The 15,368-nt window shown below is 40.6% G+C and overlaps 1 long non-coding RNA gene across 2 annotated transcripts in view; it reads right to left on the bottom strand.

Annotated features, from left to right (window-relative positions):
• LOC131813830 (uncharacterized) overlaps positions 1-15,368 on the bottom strand; it is a 138,857-nt gene that overhangs the window by 34,520 nt on the left and 88,969 nt on the right. For both annotated transcript variants that reach the window (XR_009346991.1, XR_009346992.1), the window contains one exon: positions 8,293-8,394. This is a non-coding gene — a long non-coding RNA (uncharacterized LOC131813830). The remainder of the gene's footprint in view (positions 1-8,292; positions 8,395-15,368) is intronic.

Genomic DNA, 15,368 nt, shown 5'->3' with positions numbered 1-15,368 from the left:
GTGTCCATCAACAGACAGAGGAATGGATAAAGAAAATATTATATATATATATATATATATATATATATATATATATCCATAAAAAAGAAGGAAATCCTGCCATTTGCAACACCATGGATGGACATTGAGGGCATTATGCTAAGCACAAGTCAGACACAGAAAGACAAAAAGACAAATACTGTATGGTCACACTTAACATGACAAATCTAGGGGGGGAAAAGCCAAATTCATAGAAACAGGGTAGAGTGGCAGCTGCCAGCAGATGGGGAATGAAAGAAATGAGATTTTGGTGAAAGGGAACAAACTTCTAATTATAAGAAAAATTAATCCCAGGACTCTAATCTTCAGCATGGTGACTCTAATTAACAATACTATATAATATACTTGGAAGTTGCTAAAGAGTAGGTCTTAAATGTTCTTACCACAAAAAACGTATTGTAATTACATGAGGTGATGAATGATACATTTATCACATTGGGCACCATAAATGTACATAATGTTATGTGTCAATTATATTTCAATAAAGCTGAAAAAATTCTAATTTTAAAAATCCCCCATACAGGGGTGCCTAGGTGGCTCAGTCAGTTAAGGGACTAAATCTTGATTTTGGCTCAGGTCATGGGAGGATTTGGGGGTCATGAGATCTAGCCCCTGCATCAGGCTCCATGATGGGCATGGAGTCTGTTGGGGATTCTCTCTTTCCCTCTGCCCCTACCCCCACCCCCACTCATGTTGTCTCTCAAAAAAAAAAAAAAAAAAAATCCCCTACATAGTCTTGGTGTACAGTAGGAACTCAGTGAATGTGGGAGGAAGGATTTCTAGTGAGAGGCAGTAGGTTGTACCAGAAAGAATACTGAATTCTACCATTAACTTACATAAGTCACTTTTCTTGAGTCTCAGCTTCTTTGTTGTCAAATGAGGAGACTGGTACTTTCATCAGAAACCCCAATGTTGAAGAATTTGCTGCTAGCCCTGTAACTTTAAATCCAGCACACTCATATTGTATTTTTTTTTTTCTCAGAAGAAATATATTGCTTTGGAAGAGCCCAATCAAAGAGCAATAGAAAGAGAAAAATAGTCTACTAACTCAACATATCACTTTATATAAAAATAGAAGAGGCTCAGAAAACACTAAAGCTTGGTAATATTTTAAATTCCTAAGTGAAAATAATATGTGTATGTTAAAACCCTGAAAGCAAAGAATTAACTTCCTCTGATATCTGGCAGCCCCAGAAAAGGGTGATAGATTATGTATTTGCTTGTTTGGAATGCCATTTATATTCTATTCAGTGCTGGAAGATTTAGAACATCATGAAAATGTTGCAGCTCTTAGGGAAGAAGAAAAGAAAAGAAATAATAAAGTAAATCCTCAGATTAAATGAAAAAAAATTAAAGGAAGAAGAAACAAATCTCAGAATATAATGGAAACAGATATCTTCTAAGAGGAAAAGGGAGTATATCATGCAGGTAAATGCAAGCTTAAAAAGGAAAAAGATAAATTTGTAGTAGATTTGCCACATTACTGAAACACACCACCAAACAAACACCAGAGCTTCACTCTATAGATTTAAATACATAATTGCTTCATGGTCCTGCTAAATGAATTCAAACCTATAATTGCTTAAGTTCCTATTGTAAGCGAAGTTTTGCAAACTCTCAAACACATTTGGGAAAAAATTGCTACACTCAGCTGTGGCTTGAGAACAATCAAAAGACGCTCATGGCATTTCTCAAGTTATAAGAAAAATATTCAAGTATGGTTTATTCTAATTTAGACCAGCATCCAATTAAACCCAAATCTTGCACAGTTCTTCATTTGAGCATTAAAACTTACTTTTATTAAAAAACTTCAAAAAGCATTCTTTTGCATTTTCTTCCATATTCCCAGTGAGATGCGTTATCTGTACTGAATTTATCATTCAATGCAGTGGTACCAGGTGGTCTCGGAGGCTTAATGAGGATTTGATTACAGGCGCAGGGGGGGAAAACTGCAATGAAAATGCCTTCATTCTGGACACTTAACTTTCTCATTTGTCTCAATATGTTACTTTTTAACTAAAGTTTCATATTTATACCTAGCAGAGATCAGGCTGAAATAGCAGGGCTTATCAACATTGGCTCGACAGAACTGTGTTCAGATCTTATGTTGCGGGGCACCTGGGTGGCTCAGTGGGTTAAGCCTCTGCCTTGAGCTCAGGTCATGGTCTCAGGGTCCTGGGATAGAGCCCCGCATCGGGCTCTCCACTCGGCGGGGAGCCTGCTTCCTCCTCTCTCTCTGCCTGCCTCTCTGCCTACTTGTGACCTTTCTCTCTCTCTCTCTCTCTCTCTGTGTGTGTGTCAAATAAATAAATAATCTTTTAAAAAAAAAGAAATCTTACGTTGGCCTATTTTCCCAGACCGTATCCTCTGTAAACGGAGAAGTCAAGGAGATTCCATCCATAAGCGACTCTACAAATAAACAGGCAGGTGACATCTAAATGGTTCCACATGGCTTACTACGCCATGGAGTCAAGTTTTTAAGATAATTTTAAAGGGAGAGAGGAGGCTGTAAAAAGGAAAGAGGAAGGGAATTTGTTTGCAGCTGATGTTCCGGAAAGGAAAGCTAATGTCAAATATGACATAAGTTTAATAAGTCACTGTCTTGCCAAAGGTGACTAGTTACTTTTGAAGGTAATCCTCTCTGAATTGGGCTAGAAAAACATTTGACTGGCTAGTATCACTTAAATAGACTTTAGTTCTAAACAAATGGGAGGAGAGAAACACTGAGTGCCTGGTGACCTCCTGCTCTCCCCTAGCTTCTCTATTCCCGGGTATATTTCTCTTTTTTGCTACAATCCCCAACTTCTATATAAGGAAATAAAGCCTCTTTTGCTCTGCTGAGTACTTTTATGAGTTTCGGTTATGCAAGTTTTTTCGGCGGGAGGAAAGGGGTTAGGGGTGAAGGATGAGAATTGCTTTGCAAAAAGCAAGAAAATGATTTCGAACTCTGTGACCGATGCGGGATAAAAAGAGGCAGAAAAATAGAGGACTATATGAGTGAAGGCTCCAAAAAATGAACAGAAATCATAAGGCAACCTTTAGATGCTCAAATCTGTGATTTTTGCAAGATTTCTTAGAAAACAATATTTGCATATCAGGAGCGTGAGAAGCTTTATTTCATATCTGGGTTACACATCAAAATAAGCCCTGAGCATAGAGGGGTCTGAATATAGAGATTGAAATCAATGGCACTGAACAAGGTCAGCTGGAAATCATTATCAGAAAAGGTCATTGAGACTCTGGTCTTGAAGACATCTCTGAAGTCATTTAGCCCATCTCCCCCATTGCCCTGGGACCCATCCAAGCCACCACAAGCAAACAGCATTCCTGCCTTCCGACACCCTTCCTTATGACAGAAGAGTCCACCGTTTCGCCAAAACATCACCCAATTCTCACAGTATCTACCAAAGATCCACATAACTGAACGACTCTCTAGTGCCTACAAATTTACCTACCATTTAAAGTCAGCAGAATTTGTCAGCATCAATGAATTAATCCATTTTCCTAAGAAATGTTTTAATAATTCAGCTATGAGATTAATAATAGAAGGTTTTGCTAAAACTACAGCTCATCAGTTTCCCAGAAGGAATCAGCAATTATATCAAGACTTTCAAATACCTTTTCTCATTACTTAAGGTATGATTTCAAATTTGGCTTCTTTTAGAGGGAAGAAATAGTTTATGAACATGTACTGGTGGGAAAGTCTTTTGTCAGCATCATTTGCGGTTTAGTGGGATGGAATCACTGCGGCCTGAAATGGGTCTGCTGTGCCCCACCAGACCAAAACAGCCAAAAGGCTAACACAAGCCATTCAGCGTGTCATTAAAATTCAGTGACAATCAGGGTGGAAGTGACCTTTACAAATGAGGAGACAAGGCCAGGATGGGCGACTAAACTGTATTTCGAACATGATTTCATTTAGCCATCACAGTTAGTTCATTCTTTTTTAATCTTTAACTTGTGAAATGACAAAAATGAAGGCAGGTTTTAAAAGAGAGAGAAAGGAATGAAGATAATTCATGAGCTTGGCACACATATGCTGAATAATGCAACATTTACCATAATAGAAATAGCCCACTTATTTGTCTTAAAAACGCTTGGTTCTTTTTTCATTGAAATTAGACACATGATTGCTACAACAAAAACAGTACACACTTCTGAGGTCCCAAATCTTTCTTCCATTCACCAAAATCAAACAATAACAAAGTTTGGTTTTTGTGTATAAATAGCATTCATAAAAACATACATATACTATATTTAGATAATGACCTATTTTAATTAATAGCTGAAAAGAAATATTTATTCTTGTTTTTTTAGTCCTACATTACTGGGAAGTGTCCTACTCTAATTTTATGTCATTGTTCTTCTCCCTATGGATTCAGGCAGAACACGTACCACAGAATAAAGACTTTTACTACCTAAAAAGCCTTTGCAGCAACTGTCCATTTGATGAACTTGTTCGCTTTGACTATAATCAAAGCACTGATAAAAACCAAAACAAGGCGATCCTGGGTGGCTCAATGGGTTAAAGCCTCTGCCTTCAGCTCAGTTCATGATTCCAGGGTCCTGGGATCAAGCCCCGCATCAGGCTCTCTGCTTTGGTGGGGAGCCTGCTTCCCCTACTCTCTCTCTGCCTGCCCCTCTGCCTACTTGGCACTGTCTGTCAAATAAATAAATAAAAATCTTTGAAAAAAAAATTGGGGGAATGGGAAAGAGTTTAAGGTGAAAATAGAAAAAAAAAAAAGTCTACTTTTCCAATGACTCCAAACAGGTAAATGTTGATACAAGACCCCATCTTTATCGATTGGGTCTAGTTTCTAGACATTAGTCTACCACACTGGGCCATTCACTGAGGAATCCTCCCAACCAAGTTCATGGATGGAAAAGGACCTACAGATGTTTCCAGGGGAGTCGGCGGAGCACTGGCCACAAATGGAGGCCATAAGAAAACTCAGTACCGTTTGATTTAATTCATTTAGAACATTATTATTAGACTACAAAAATGTAATTTAATAGAAATAAATTTATGTATGACAGAAAGTGTTTGGTTTCAGCTGTCTTAAATGATTGAATTGTCATAGATTTTGTTGATGCTGATGCCGTTCTCTTATCCCGAAGTGCATACATTAGGTTGACCCGTGTCCAACCTATCATGCCCTTCTCTCCCGGAAAAGCCCTATTTGGAAGCTGGTAATTCTGTTTGCCTCCTAAGAATGGTTGCTGGTTTTCCTTTTTGTTTGTTTCGGTTACATTGGATTTTGGTTTTGTTCACATCTGTCTTTGACTAACTTTATAATCTTCAGATTTTCTGGTATGTGAATGGTTTCATGTCTTTAAAATACTGTCTTTTTTGTGAGACATTGTATGAAGTAGCCACAAAAAGTCAAGAGGAAATTAACTTTTTTTCTTTTTTTAAAATTTTTTATTTTTTATAAGCATATAATATATTTTTATCCCCAGGGGTACAGGTCTGTGAATCACCAGGTTTACATACTTCACAGCACTCACCATAGCACATACCCTCCCCAATCTCCATAATAAATTAGTCTAAGGGAGGGGCACCTGGGTATCTCAGTGGTTTAAGCCTCTGCCTTTGGCTCAGGTCATGATCTCAGGGTCCTGGGATTGAGCCCCGCATCGGGCTCTCTGCTCGGGGAGGAGCCTGCTCCCCCTATCACCTGTCTCTCTGCCTACTTGTGATCTTTCTCTCTGTCAAATAAATAAATAAAATCTTAAAAAAAAAAAAAGAAAAAAGGTAGTCTAAGGGAAATGTCCTTTCTTTTTTTAGTGACTGCTTCATTAAGAGGCTTATAACCCAACTCAGACCAAGGCAAAGTAGAAGATGCCTTCTTGGGTGCTTCTGGGAAAACGACGCCTGCCTAGGGGAGCTACTGGATGGAACAACATCTCTTGTCCTGACTTTTTCATGTCTAGAAACTGCTATGGCATATTACTGTCTACACAGAGAGCCAACACTAAGAATGGCAGATCACAGATGGAAAGAATTTGAATCTCTAAAACCTCACTGAGATAGGACCCAGCCATCCCTTAGGATGTTCCTGCTGTCTACTGCTGATCTTCCTATTTTATAAGAAAGAGAACTTCATTAGGGCTCAAGCCAGTGTGAATCAGAGTTTCTATTGCTTTCAGATGAAAAGACTCTAACTGATGTAACATACTTAACCACATTGATTTAGTTCTTATTATGGACAAGACCCCATGCTCCTTCCCTCAGACTCTCATGAGCTTCCCCAAAAGATGTGAGAAATAGTACAACTAACTTTGTGGAGAAACCAGTGGATTGTGTAATTTTTAATGAATAAGCTGTACTTGATATTAAATCACAATTTTAAAATAGAAATATACATGCTGCTATGATAGCACAGCATCTGGAGCACCTAACCAGAAAGCAGGAGTCTTCCACCTCTTTTGCTTAAAGAACATAGAAATGGTCAAACAATATATGACTTTTTTCCTGCTGAAGGGACTGCTGATCTAACTCAATCATGTTGATAACCAAGTATTTGGCTGGGGTCTGAACTGGATTCCCTCGCCTTGAAAGGGAACAGTAGAAGCCCTGAATACTCAGAGCCAGAGGGAAAACCAGACCAAAGACCACTGGGGGGGGGGGGGGAGGGAAGAGGTTTGAAGATCCAAGAGACAGAAGCCAAGTGTCAAATCCAAGGGTAAAAGGCAAGAATCAATGCAAGGGCCTAAAAGCTAAATGAACCTGTAAGTCAAAATCCAAGCTAATTAGAACCAGCCCAACAAAACATGGGTTTCCAGAACTGTCTCCACCACTTCTCCACCACTCCACAGCACAACTGTATTTGTGCTTCCTTGAAGGAGACAGCAGGTGTAGGATGCTTGGAAAGATGAAAATGGCTTCCAAGACTAGGACTGGGCAGGCAGCCAAGGGTCTCAAAATCAGAACTGGGTTTTAAGCACTTAAATATGAATAACTACAATGGCAAGAAGCAAAGTACTTGCTATGGCAAAAATATGAAAGCAGAATTTTTCTCTTGTGTGGCAAGGGCTCTCTAGTGAGAAATAATATGAGAAGACACAGGTGTTATGGTCATGATAAAGGTCAATAATCCTCAAGTACATTTGAGGATGCTGAAGTTCTATAACACTTGATCATTGAGAAAGAGCAGAGATCAAGTGTCTTTTGCATAATTCTTCCACCAAAAGACATCGAGACTAACTGAAACTCAAGTCTGGACTGTGGCACAGCCCTCTGGAAAACACCACTGGGGATCCACTGCCGAGCAGAGCAGGCTGCCTGCCGAGATGAAGGGAACCGTCACCTGCCGGAGGTTATGTTACATATTGTGGGCCATACTGATCGGTGCATCCGAATGACTGTCAATATCCAAACTTGAAACAATTCCAGTGATAGAAATGAACATTAAATATTTACCAGCCAGTGCACCACCAGATCAATGCGCTCATCTCCCTCCCTTGAGGACACACAATAATAAATGAATAGACTTGGACCAGCAAGAACGGTTTGCCATAAAATTGGAAATCAGTGATACCACTATGGTTACATGACTAGAATAAGCAATAAATGGAGGCTGCTGTCATTTTTTTAGAGAATAGTATAATAACAAGGAAATAAAAACGAGGTAAAGGGAAAATTTCCTTATATCTGCTTTATTTATTTTGAATTTGTTCGATGAATTCTTCCAGAAGTCCCAGGCTACATGTCCTTTACAAAACGACATATTATCCCAAACTAACAATGTCTCCTAATCCTAAATCAAGTTTCTGTCAATCTGTCCCTTAAAATATTTTAGGTTCAGATTCTCAGTTTGTGTCTCTGCTGAGAAAAAGTCCAATGACTAAACGTCTTGAGGAGGAATGGAAGGTGGGGTTGCAATAAATAGTGTCAAAGGAAGAAAAATATGTGTGTTTTCTTTTCATCTTTATTTCATTCTCTCAAATCTCATGCCTTACAAGTTCTGTGAACCAAAAAAAAAAAAAAAAAAAAAGTGCTCAAGTCCTGACTTACCGTGGAAAATTCTGATGTTAATGTTGTCTCTCAGAACTAATGAGCTCTAGGACTTGATCTAGCTAGTTGTAGAAGCTTCTCTGATATAGTTAATAGTAAGATTGTGACTACAATACCACGTCCCGTCCACAAACCGGGTAAGGTCTTCCAGCAGTATGACAATAACACCTTCGTGGCTTTCATTCACTCCCTCCCAAATTAAGTGGCTAAGTGACAAAACCAAATAGAAGACATACCTGAGAAAACGCCAGAGCGAATCAGCCAGAAGCTGCATCCGGGACCAATGTGTTCCTCCCCTGAGCCAAAGAGTTGGCCCCAGCCAAATCCAAGGAGGAGACCTAGGGCACACAGGTTGGTACAATCAGAAAATACGTCTCCTCTTCGAGAAGAGAATTGGCACTAACTAAAGAGAAAGATAAGTTCCAATTTATTACAAGTAGGGAGCCCTATGAAGTAGAAAACCATTTCAGGGGCCTAAATATACTTTTTTCCTCTGTTGCTAATTTTGAATGTTGCTTTTCCCTATACCTGAATATAAATTCAGCAGGATTCATAATATGTGAAATGAACAAAGGAACTTGTTAGAGCTTTTCTTTATCATAAAGCCTGCTCTTTACCATTTCACATGTTACGTTTCTCTATTTTATGCTAAAATTTCAAAGAGCGCTTTAAATGTTAGATTGTTTTCCTATAGAATTTATCTTCCTGTAGAAGTTCCAAAGCCTGTAGAGCATGCTTCTAAAATGATGGGAAAGCATACATATGTCAATAGTAGGAGTTGTTTAGTTCGCAGTGCCCCTACAATTACTCGCTGAAGTTGTCAATAGGTAGGTTCATTCGGTTTTAGGGTTTTGGGGGGATTTTTTGGGTTTGAGGGTATTTTTTTTTCTTTCTTTGTTCCTCCAGTCTATGCAGATTCTGCAAACCCTCTGGAGAAAAGGCCCAGTCAGTGACTTTCTTCTTGCAATATCTGTATCAAGCCAAATTAACAATATGGATACCAATATGCCACTATTTATTAAAATGCTAATTTCATTTAATAAATCATCAATGATCATTTATTGAACCTCTAGAATGTGCTACTACTACTATTGAGCCAGGAGATAAGGAGACAAGTTAGCAGTCTGGCAGCAAATCGTGAAATCCCCAGGGTTTTCCAGACAAGTAGGGTTCAAATGTGAAAATGAGCGTGTAAAGAAATGGAGGTAGAGAATTTTTCAGTTTCCAAGATTCTGCTTGGTGTAAGCATTGTACCCTTTTGCAGAACAAAACGCTGCAGAGGGCTGTTGCCATGAGATTGGAGACACTAAAGTAAAAGGCTTTCGTTAAAGAGCAGAAGCCAGTGAAATGTGGTCGGAAGCTCCCAGTCCCATGATGGATGAGAAGCCAACCCGGGTAGAAGGAGGGAAGAGAGTGCACATTGCACTGTGCAAAGAGAGCAAAGGAACTTGAAGACCTCTGGGGAAATCCAAAAGAACAAAGAGCATCCAGAGAAGGGGGAGTAAGGAAAAAGAAAGTAACAGCCACAAAGACTTGGTAGAAGCAAGGCCAAGAAAGAAGTCCAAAGAACATAAATTATCTCATGTGATACTTTTTTAAAATGCTTTGTTACATAATGTAGGGTTCCCACTCCTACTCAGTTCTGCCCACCCACCCCCCGCTCCTCCCCAAGGCCTCCTGCCAGGTCTCCCTCCTCAATGTCTTCAGTAAACACTACCAAAAAAAAGAAAATACAAAAATCTTTGTTATTTATTGGATTTCTTGACAAAACCATTGACTATAGAACATTCCAGATCTGGGTTGAGGCAGACTGTAACAGAATCCGGATGTGGCCGAGGAGACAGCGGATACTGGGCTGGTTTCACACAGAGAATCTATCAGCAGGACAGATGCAGCTTTTTCTGAGGCCCAAAGTAGTATCAGGAGGATTATCATTTAAGAAAAAAAAAAAATCCACAAAAACACACATTTATCTTCAGGGGCTTGGAAGGAGGCCATACAAGTGAAGGTTACCAAAACTAAAGCTTCGTTTGCTTCGAATCAACCTGCCTATGAGTCAGTCAAATTATGGAGACTTTTCCGAAGAGAAATACAAATATTGTTTGAGAGTTTTCTTCCTTTAAGACAAGAACTCAGAACTCTGGATAAAGTGGAGAAAGGATGGGACTATATAAAAATAAAGTTATTTATAAAGTCAATGTTTACCATTAATTATCGAAATCATTTCCTATATACCCATCATTGACACATTCTTTTAATTAAATGCATGTCTGATATAGAAACCATCTCATTATGTTACTATAATCAGATAGGAGCAGTTTATGTCATTACGTTTAAGTACACGTTAATTCCCAGTGTCAAAGTATATATAGAATGCTGATTGCATTGGTTTCCAGTTACTCTTATTAAGACTTGTGAATAATCTGCATGAATTATAGAGCATGTTATTATTGTAATTATGGGTGGAAGATAAACAGAAAGTATACCGTGCTTATTTTTTAAAACCCCCTTTACAATGAGGGATGTGTGTCTAAGAAAGAAGAAAGAGGTGTTATCGCTTCTGGCATGGTTTCACTAAACAACTTCCCTGATCTATGCCCTTCCTGCAGCTCAGTGCCTTCCCTGCCAGAATTTTCCACCAAGAATCCATACAAAAGCATCAGGAGAAGATCATTAGAAGTATATCAAATATGCAGATTTTTAATCAGAATATTACCTTTCTACCTGCATTCATGTTGATTTCGCACTAGGTGGAAGTTCAAGGCAGAGCAGGAAATAAAATGCCATTTGACAGTTCTGTTTCAGCACAGAACAGGGGTGCTGGCCCAGTCTCCCCTCCCCCTTCTTGGCAACAACCTTGGCTTTTCCTATGAAGGACATGACTCCTTCCAGTTTTCTGGTCCCTTGAGACGGTCTCAAGGGTATTGAAGGGACAGCATGTGACCCAGGCCAGACCAACCGGACTTGCCTCCCTGGGAGGCTGCATCTATCTCTAACAGCATGAAAGGCAGATGGAAGCCATTGGGGCTGAGTTCTTCCAAGGGCACAGGCCAGAGAAGACAGTGCAGTGAACAGCAACAGTTCCCTGAAGCCCGTCCAGCTCCCGTCCTTGCGCAGGCGTGGTGACTCAGCAATTCCTTCGCATCTGCAAGCTATCCAGAGCCATTCCTGCAAAGTCCTTCTGTGCTTAAGTCAGGAAGAGCTGGGCTCTGTTGCTAGCGACCAATGGGTCCTAACATGGGGAGAGAGGTGGTGACCTCCATGAACAGAGCAGTCCATCATCAGAAGAGCGGCTCTTTCTGATTTTATAGTCATGTTCATTTCTCTCTATAATCTTGGAACTACACTAAAAGGAAATCTGAAAGCAGTCTTAAAAGCAAAAAATCCCCTCCCCTCTTGGGGAAACAAAAAACAAAACTTCAATGAAAAATTTAAAACATTAGTTTTTACTAATGTTTACTATTGTGGATTTCACAAAATCCACAATACCATGTCTAAAACTACTTAGACAAGATACAACAGGAGAATTTTCTTTTGGGATTTTACATATATCCCAAAAGAAAATGTGGGGTTTTTTTTCCAAGTACTTATGAAGCTAAATGAATTTGGGCGTTAAAAAATTATTTCTTGTGGTTTGAGGACTTACTGAGACTTTTCTTTAAACGCTCTTCAAGACCTATTTGCAAGCTTACCTTCATTCTTGGGGGACTTGAAAAATAGTCTAAAAATGTTTAACTAATTTTTAAATTTGTCAAAAATATTTTCAGGGGCACCTGGGTGGCTCCGTGGGTTAAGCCTCTGCCTTGGGCTCAGGTCATGATCTCAGAGTCCTGGGATCGAGTCCCGCATCGGGCTCTCTGCTCAGCAGGGAGCCTGCTTCCCTCTCACTTTCTCTCTCTGCCAGTCTCTCTGCCTACTTGTGACCTCTGTCAAATAAATAAATAAAATCTTTAAAATATATATATATTTTCAGCACATTTGTATTTATGTATATGTCTGGATTACTTGAAAGAGATTAATTTTGACAAGTTGAAATGAGAAAGGCAGTTACCTCCAAAGGCAGCCTAATTGCTTTATCTACTTAAACAAGGAAACAAGTAGATAAAGTGAATTTTCCAAGCACAGCATTCTCCTAATGTGTTCACCACCAGCCTGAGAGGTTAGCATAAGACAGTCTAATATGCCCTCAGAAGAGATCTCCAATTACCTTTCTATATGGAATCTGCCATTGGAGGCAGGCCAGTCATGTTCATTTCTCTCTATAATCTTGGAGCTACACTGGAAGGAAGGCAGGCCTTTTCTCTCCAGACAGGACTTACATGCTGCCAACTACAGAGGTTTCTGCTCTAATGTCTCCATGTAAATTCCCCGGATGTGGACCAAATGTATTTCTAGACTTGTACATGAAAGCACTTTTAAAACAGCAAAGCCAATCTATGTCCAGCATAGCTGTATGAGATGTATTCATAAATTGCTAATAATTACAAAATAACCCTTGGCTTTTTCTGCCTATATTCTGGATCATTCAGATTGGACAAACTCTGTCAAGAAGCAGTCTCTCTGATCTTACAGAGAATGCTTACCAACCATACTTCAAACCAGGGTGTGGCAGTGGAAAGTTTATAGTTTTAGCAAGACCTATAAACCCCTAGATAACATTTGCTGATACTAAGATTATGGAGATAATGTGTACTGTGGTGGCAAAGAGAAAAGCAAATGATAAAAATCTTGGTAACACCTATTTTGGGTCCCGCTTAGAAATCAAAGGTGAAGTAGAATATGAATTGAGTTCCTTTAAAAGAGCCATGTGAATTATGGGGTCAGGGTGGGCCACAGACAATGTGGTTTTGTGGCCCATACAACAGGGATGGTACCCATGGCCATGTTCCCACATGCCCCATCTCTGGGAACAAACCTTGGGTTGTTTCTCCTCAGTTCCCCCAAGTAAAGGCGTGAAGGTTTTATTTTCCATGTCCCATACAGTCCTGGGTGTCGAAGACCTGTATTTTTGCTTTTGTATTCTATAGTTAGGTTTGGGAGTGACATTGGCATTTGTGGGTGCTCTGGGTCCCTATAAGGGGGTGAGATCTGTACTCAGGGGCTCAGACAGAGCTGAACAAGCATCACTGTTGCCCATCACATCAGCTCTTGGTGGAGGTCCCCACCAGATATCCCCTCGAAAACCAGTTGCTGAAGCTCCTGGGCAGGGATGGACAAGCACTGCCCAGGCCACCTTGACCTCAGTGCTGTTCCGATGGCAGAAGCCCCCAGAGTCTCAGTGCCCTTCTGCTCCCCTTCCTGTGGTCACTTCAATGTGGCCATTGTGTGGCCCATTGATGGCCTCAAGTGTCACAATCCATGCCTCATCCTCAAGCACAGCCTCCCAATGCTCTCCCGCTAGAGAATCACTATTTGTTTTCTCAGGACACCCTCCTTTCTCCTGGCTTCACTGCCCTCACCCACTCCACCCAGCTGAGATGACTCTGCCTCAGATGCAGGCATGACTTCCCTTGAGAGCTGGGTAAGTTTCGAGGAGTCCTTGCTCAATAAGAGCAAGAAGCTATCCTTATCTAAGCACAGAGAACAGGTTTGGGTAAAATATCAACCCAATCTCCTGCATTCTCTCCCCTCTCCAGTGTGAGGGGTGGTCTCCTCATTGGAGAGGTAGTTTTGGTTCCAGTTTCTGGACTTTCTCTCACTTGCACCAATGAGATCTCCCAATTCCTAGCCTTAAAATCTCTTCCTTGCCTGATTATGGAGGGAGTCTTTACCTTCAAAGCAAAAACCCTCCAATATCCCCCAGGTCTCCATACTTCTCATCAAAGATGGTACAGCATTCCCTCCTCAAGAAGAGATTCAATACTTTTGGCATCTTGATGCCTGAAGTTGGGGTCTTTCCAGGCCGAGCCCTTTCTATGATACACTCTCAGTCATGGGATTATGACAGCCTCTGTCTAAAAACAGCTGGGATTTCTGAGCATTTACCTCAATGCCATTTTTCTCCTGGGGACACAACTCTGATTTCAAACTGACTTGTTCTAATTCTTACCCAGGATTATTATTATTATTATCTGTTTGTGGAACAGATGTGCTTCAAACAAGGACTCTTCAGAATTCCAGACAAGTGTGCCCAGGTAAGGGGTATGAATTTCAACAATCACAGAAGATGAGTGTGCACAAACAGATATTTCTTTGTATCTTCAGAACTCGACACAGCCCATACACTCCTTTTTTTCTGCTGATGACAAAAACATAATCATTTCACATGGATATTAAAGAATGGTAAAACAGAAGGCTTCAGTCTGAATAGTGGTGGGAGCCCCCAAACCATAGACACCAACCATTTTCACTCACATTTCACTTCCTGTCATGGGGATAGTGGAGAAAAACCAGTTATGTGACTACTGGCCCCTAACTGAGTGGTGACGGTAAAGCAGGGAGTGTGGAGTCTTGTCATCTCTAGTCAAGTGAGAAGAACTTTAGTGGGACCATTGACAAAGCTTTCTATGCACAATGGGGTCAAAGAATTTGATCCCATTGTGCATAGAATTTTACTCAATGAAGTTATGTTCTTCTCTCACAACTTTCTTGGCGTGACCATTCAGGGTGGAGAGAGACTTTGTCTTACCCCTTTAGGTGAGCTCTAGGGCAGGCCCCTCACGTTACCTGACTGTTCTCAGATAACGTTCACCAGTCATTTCAGAACCGCTGAAAGTAGACTTGTTTTAATAATTAATGTACGTTTGAATGTAATCACCAAAAATTTCATTCAGGATTAAAGTGTCCACCTTCCCTAGCTCAAGCCTGTGCTGAGGGGGAAGTGAGCTGTGGGAAAAGAAGCGAGAATCTGGAGTCCTCCTTTTTTATTCTGTCAGCATCTCCAGGAACAAACCTCCACACTGGCTATAGCTTCTCACCCCTCAGGGCTTGGAGCATGGAGAGAAAGAGGAGTCAGAAGCAGGACAATATCTCGCTCAAGTGGCACTACTCTGAGATTGGTTTCCACAGAGCCTGGCAGGTGTTTGAAATGGAATTTTTCTCCTGTGGATGTTTCTTCAAAGCCTCCTTGGCAGCGGGCTGAGGCCTGTCCTATGTCTGTTTGCTCTCAGATCCATCCTTTACTCTACCTGCTCTGTATTTCCACAGGGCTGGTTTCTTGGGGTTTGGCTAGTTGGAGGCACTGAATGGGAAACAAAAAGCGGGAAGAAAGGGAGGAGCCAGGGCACATCTTTCCATGTCACCTCATATCCAGTGGCCCCTCCAGCTGTGGCTGTGTTGTCTCAGAAGCTCGGCTCCCATGAAAGAGCCCCAC

This window comes from Mustela lutreola, chromosome 13, assembly GCF_030435805.1.
Source record: "Mustela lutreola isolate mMusLut2 chromosome 13, mMusLut2.pri, whole genome shotgun sequence".
NCBI classification, from domain to species: Eukaryota; Metazoa; Chordata; class Mammalia; order Carnivora; family Mustelidae; genus Mustela; species Mustela lutreola.
This window is presented reverse-complemented; position numbering and strand designations above follow the sequence as displayed.